We start from the raw sequence: 6759 nt of genomic DNA, 5'->3' as shown, positions 1-6759 counted from the left end.
CACGCGCACAACGCAGTCTTGATAGTAAACAAGAGTCATAGGGACACGTGTATCAGCTCGTTTGTTTTGGTGTCTGAGACAAAAGGGAGGGGGCGGAGGAAAGGAGTGTTTCAAAGCCAGGGCCACCTCTCTTTCTTTTGGCCTCCCAGAGGGCTCAGAGCGTCCTTGTTTGGTTGTTACAGCACCCATTCCAGGCCATAAACAGTAGAATCGCTTGCTGCTCAAAGTTTGGCTGGTGGCCAAGGTATTGTTTTAGTGCGAGGGGAAGAAGATGACTGCACAAGCGGAAGCAGTGCAGGCTCGCCAGGGACATGATCACTTACAAATCACGGCCCAGGCATGTTGGAGATTACAAAGGTTGATTCAGTACTGCCTCCCGCAGCTGATGAGCTAGATAGATTCTTTTCCTCAACCAACCCTTGACTCAATACGCCAACGACAACTGGGGAAGATTTACCAATGTAAAAGATTTACTAGGATTCGTTGAGAAACAGCCAAGTGCGGTGTTCTGTAGGGTTTAAGAATGAGACAATATCAGGCTCGAGATTTTCCACAGCTGTTAGGGGCACTGAACGATTGCTTTGAATTTGAGGCATTTGAAGAGATGTTTCCATATTGGCCTACATTTTCTTTAAGTTCACACAGAGGGGTTGTAGGTAGACTGTATGGTCCGAACTTAGTTGTTAGATTACTTGTGTCTTTGGTGAATATTTTAACTGTGTCTCTCCCTTCCGAAGCGTTCAGAAAGAAAACTGTCTTTCCACTCTGTTTCTACTAGAAGTTCCTCCTGATTTTTCTAAGGCACTGACCAAAAGTGGGGAGTGACTTTTCTGCTTTAGTTATTTCATTTTAAAGGAGGTTGCTCATAGCATCTGGGTGCAGCTAGTCTGTAATTGGCATGTTTACTATTCACATTATAAGCATTACTGTAGGCCTTATTGAGGCTTTTTTCTTTGAACCTGAAGTGCTTAATCATGTAAGCTGTGAATTAGGTTTTGTTTCTTTCGATTATTAGAAATGTGGCTGAGAATCGAAGGAAAGGAGTAAGAATTCTTCTGCTAAAGTCGATTTAGGGAAGAGCTCGAAGTCATCCTTCTTTAAAACTGCCCACATTTCTTGAATTTTTAAATGTGCCTGAAAGCTACATAACAAAGTCAGTAAACAAAAGATTACTTGTATATGATTAAAACAAGGTTTCAAATTCCCTTGAGTTCTGTTTTTTACCTCAAAGTGGAAACTATTTGTAAAATAGCCCACAAAAGTGAGGAGGGATTGATATTCTGTTCACAAATAGCAATCAAGCATTGTTTTCCTCAAAATAATCCAGAGGAACGCCCCCCATGCCTAATTCCCCCGCTAAGTAATAATAATAATAATAACAACAACAACAACAACACTCTAACTTACAACTTTCAGATGCTGTAGACTAAGTCCCAAAAGCATGACAGTGTTTCAGTCATTTCCATTTGCTGTACTTTTTCTTTAGTGGAATGCCATCAAGATCCATAACTTAAAAACAGAAACACCAATATTAATTTTTATTTTTATTTATTTTTTTTGTTTTGTTTTTTGTTTTTTTTTGAGACAGGGTTTCTCTGTGTAGCCCTGGCTGTCCTGGCACTCACTCTGTAGACCAGGCTGGCCTCGAACTCAGAAATCTGCCTGCCTCTGCCTGCCTCTGCCTCCCAAGTGCTGGGGTTAAAGGCGTGCGCCGCCACCGCCCGGCCCAATATTAATTTCTTAACCCAAATAAAATAGTAAACTCTATCCTTAGAATATACATACTTAACATTTTTAAGTTTAGTGCCAGTGATATTTATATGTTCTCGAAACTAAAAAGTTGTATTTTCCAAAACTGAAAATCTTGAAAAGTTTGAGCCACCGATTTATCTGTCCCTCTTGAGTATGTAAGCTCTGACACCCACTTCCCCTGAGTGTTAGGAGAAGAAAGGGGTGGGGGCGAGAATGAAAAAACCACACTTCTAGGTTTGAAATCCATAGTGGGATTTTTGTTTGTTTGTTTGTGTTTGTTTTAAAGCTGTAAGTTACCTGCATGGGAAGAATAAATTTGACTTCAGATAAAGGTATTGCACACTAATTATGAAGTCTAACCCCTTGCTAAATTTGTAGATCTTTCTCATTTATTCGTGTATTTAATACTATTTATCAACCCCCTCTACTGAAAACAATACAAAGATTTAAAACATCTGTCATACTTTATCTTATGTCCATGTCATTAAATACGTTAGATTCAGATACTTTAATCAGAGATAAATACAATTATTAGAATTCCCCTCCCCCAACACAACACACCTTGTAGCAGGTATTTAATCCTTTTGACTTCCTTGGGGAACTAAATGAACACCTTAGTGCCTTATGCATATTTAACATGATCATTTAGTTCTTAGTTAACCAATAAAAGCAGCCAGCTCAAAAGCCAGAACAAAGATCAATAAGATCTTAGAAAATCTTGTTCTTCAGACATTTTCAGGCTAAGATTAACAATAAAAAACAAAACAAAACAAAACATAATGCCTCCTCTTGGTTACTGTGTGTATTGTACACATGTATAAAATCTATGCTAAAATATGAAAAAAACTCAAATCAAAATAACAAAAGTTTGAAATTTTGTTTTAAACAAGTTTTAGTTTGTTAAGATGGTTTAAAAATAGTTTAAAAATTAGAGAAACACTATTGAGAATTTATTTTTTATCTATTTACAAGTGAAATTAGGCAATATCCCTGGATCTCACCATCTCTAGAACAATTACTAAACAAAACCAGAAGAGAAAGCCCATGGCATCTACTTGAATATTTATGAAACCACTCATCTAGTTATCAAAAGGTTCAACAAATACTAAAACTGAGACCAAACCATGAGAGTTCAAAATACTGTCACCAAAGTTTCAGATAGCTTTTTAGTAGAATATTTAAATTCACACAAATAGCTCCCCATATTATCTTACTGTTTGAAAACAGGTTCATTTTATAATTAACTTAGTTCAAAGTATCCATGTAACTTGTGGAAATGCCTAGAAGATAATGAGCGTCATTTTGGAGCTGAGTCACAACATGCTTCAAATCTTTGATGATGCAACTAGAAGTTTAGATTTTGTTCAGGTGACCATAAAGCAAGCCCTATCAGGAAGAAGAATCAACAGAAGTTGAAGCAAGGATGATTGTTGGGTTTCTTGTTGGGATAACTGAGATTACTCATTTCCCCAATTAAATACAGGATATGGGAGAGATTTCGGTCCTGTTAGTAGGGGAAAGGTTGGGTTTGAATTTAGATGACAAGCTTGCAATGGTGGCAAGAAATTTGATTATAGAGAACCTATAACCTTTGTATATATTCATTTTCCTTTGGGCTTTAAAAGGTGACAAGTCGATAAAGATGGGTGAGGACCCTCAGAAAATGAAGGTTGCTACTTCTGGCTATCATTGTTCTCAAACAGTTCTTAAAGACTTGCCCAATTTGGTATAAATGAAATGAGAGTAGTCAATAAATCTGTTTCATCTCACATCTGGTTTATAAACTCAAGCTGTAAAGACAATTCTTAGGTCTTTTAATTTCCTAGAATGGAGAATTCTTGTTTTCTGGCCTACTTGACACAAAGTTCTTACAATAGTCTTGACATTTGTTTGGAGGTTCAGTATACATTTTTCCTTGCTAGCGAAAAGTACTTCATTCTGTGGATAACTGCATTTCATAAAGACCCTTCAAAGCCATAGGAATAGTTTCTGTGTTCACAGCTTTCCTAACACTATGCTAATAAACTAATCCTTTTCTTAACAATGTGCCCTCCCTCAGTCACTTCACGGCTGCTGCTCTCCATCCCTGTAACTGTCTTTTGGCCTGGCAAATAGGCAAGGAAGTAGGTGTCTGGTGGAAAGTGAATGATAAGGGAAACAAGCAGCATGGCTTTACTAATGTATCCCGTAAGTTACGTGCTGTTTTGAACATTTTAAAACACTTGCTATATGCGTTCAGCCATATGCTGCTTCTGTGTAGCCGGTACAGGTTAAGCAGCGCTAACCAAGAAAGCCTAGGTGCTGTGGAGTCTGAAACTTTAAGCATCATTTACGTATCAAACATTTTTTCTAGGTTGCAGCATTTTCCAGATCTCACATCTTCAAATTATCTGTGCTTGGTGGCTAACCTATGAAAAATACTCCAAATTCCAAAAAGATCAGAAACCATAAATAATTCTGGTCCCAGGCATTTCAGATAAGATACTGGACTTGAACAGCTTCCAGCTGTGTTAAATACCATTTTTGTCTCCTTCACCATGTCAATAATGCAAACAGAATATGTACCTCACTCTCACACCTCAGCACCAAGTTACATAGATCATCATCATGCACTGTAGTTTTGGTGTTGACAATATTCTAGTGGCGCTCTAAAGAACAGCTATGAAGGGGAAACATCCTTATAATGGACACTGATCTTAAGATAATTAAATATGCCACTCTGGACATTGTCATCTGTAATGGAGAATAGTGGCACTTGCCTGTAGTCCTACCTGCTGGGGGGTGAGATCAAGAGATGGCCTGAAGCCAAGAGTGCAAGAACAGCCTGGGCAACTCAGACTGACTCAAGAGGGCGGGGGGGGGGGTGAGAAAAAAAGGTATGAAAAAAAGAAAAGAAAAATGATTTGTTCACATTTCAAGCACACAGTCATGTAAAAGAAGGCACATTTATACTGACTGAATGCTGGCCTACAAGAGGCAGCTTACGTTCCAGGGTTGTGCAGTTGATTCTCTTGTTGAACAGTAAGACATGGGTTGGTGTCCAGTTAAGACAGAAATAGAAAATGAACAAATTATAAGTAACTTCATCTGGGGCTGGAGAGATGGCTCAGCAGTTAAGAGCATCGGCTGATCTTCCAGAGGACTTGGGTTCAATTCTCAGCACACACATGGCAGCTCACAACTGTCTGTAACTCCAGTTCTCCAGTTCCAGGGATCCAACACCCTCACCCAGATATATACACACAGGCGAAACACTGATGCAGTATATATGTGTGTGTGTATACATACATACATACACATACACATACATATATACACATCATTGGGCTGAACAGACAGCTCCCTGATTAAGAGCACTGGCTGGTCTTCTGGTGACCCTAAGTTCAATTCCCAGCAACCACATGGTGGCTCACGACCATCCTGTGACCATGGGATCTGATTACCTCTTCCCGTGTATATATAAAATCAATCTTTTTAAAAAAGTAACTTCATTCAATATTTCAACTAAATTACTCAAGGATTCTTGTAAGGCTTTTCACAGGAAATATACAATGTTACAGTCTGGAAATGAAACTCAGTGGTAAAGTTCTTGCCCTGGGTAGATCCCCAACACCATAGGAAAAAAAAAGAAAGAAAGAAAAAGAAGGCCAGGCAGGGTAAAGCCCATAACCCAGCCATTCTGGAGGCTGAGGCAAGAGGACCCTGAGTTCCAGGCCACTTGAGGCTTCACAGCAAGGCAAGTCTATAGAAGTCAAAATTAGGTAATAGAGACAATTTCGGTTTCTCTATCAGGGTGGTTGCCGACAAGGCAGGGTGGAGAACTTACTAGCTGAGTATCCACTGTTCTTGTTTGTCCAAAGCTTGATCAGTCTGTGCATACTTTTGTGTTTTACATGTTACATGCATGAAGGTTAGAAAACAACTTTCAGGAGACTGGTTATCTCCTTCCTGTGAGAGCTAGGGATTAAATTCAGGCCATCTCACCAACCCCCCCCCCCCAACACACACACACACACACACACACATTTTAAATTTTATTTAGAGGGATCTTAGGCTGGTTAGGACCACTATTCCTTCATCCCTACACCATTTAATGGAGGACTCCCAAGTATTTTTCCTCTCCTCCTTTATAAGGAAATGGGTAAATCTACAAACAACCCTTTGGGGAAATCATCGAGAAGATTGGGACTCCAGGAAGGCATCTGTGTTCCATTCCCCATGGGTGGTTCTACTTGCTGTATTCCCAGTTCGTCTAATAACGAGTGGCAAATGGAGGAGAAAACAGCCAAGCCTCATTTTACTTGTTCTCTAACTTTTCCTTGTACATGGGAGTCATTTTTGGTTTTTCCAGCTAAGAGTAAAAAAATGTGCTAACATGCTACCATGAAACAATTATAATTGGTGCTTGCAAAATAAGTGTAAATGTGGGTACACTTATGTGTATATTCCATATACATCCACATACCACTTTGTATTGTAATGTTTATGTCTGGGAGAATGTTAAGATTCAGGCTATAGTTAAATCTTCAAGTAGGTGGCACTTCATTTTAATATAAACAATAAATTCTATAAATAGATCATCACATTACCATATACAGATACTTATTAAAGAATTTTAGGGATTTTTTTAAGTTTGTAAATTTACCAATATACAAAAAAATAAAGACCCACGTTACTAAAAATTTTTCCTTGCAAAATTGACTGTTAAATAAGACTAGGCTTATAACTGACATTAATTGGATCACAGGCCAAGATTTTAACAAGAAAAGATGAAATCTCAATTCTGAGTTCTGCCATTGACGTCTTGGTAAAGTCATGGATTCTCCTTGGTGTGCATCTGAACAGAGATAATCTTATTGTTGGATACAAAGGGTCCTCTGAAAAGAGGATATATTAGACTGCTTACATTTTCACAATTCATGAATTACAATGATAAGATTTATTTATATTAGGGGTTTTGTTTTGGGTTGGGTTTTTTTTTGTGTGTTTGGTTGGGTTTTTTGTTTG

This window comes from Arvicanthis niloticus, chromosome 11, assembly GCF_011762505.2.
Source record: "Arvicanthis niloticus isolate mArvNil1 chromosome 11, mArvNil1.pat.X, whole genome shotgun sequence".
NCBI lineage: Eukaryota > Metazoa > Chordata > Mammalia > Rodentia > Muridae > Arvicanthis > Arvicanthis niloticus.
This window is presented reverse-complemented; position numbering follows the sequence as displayed.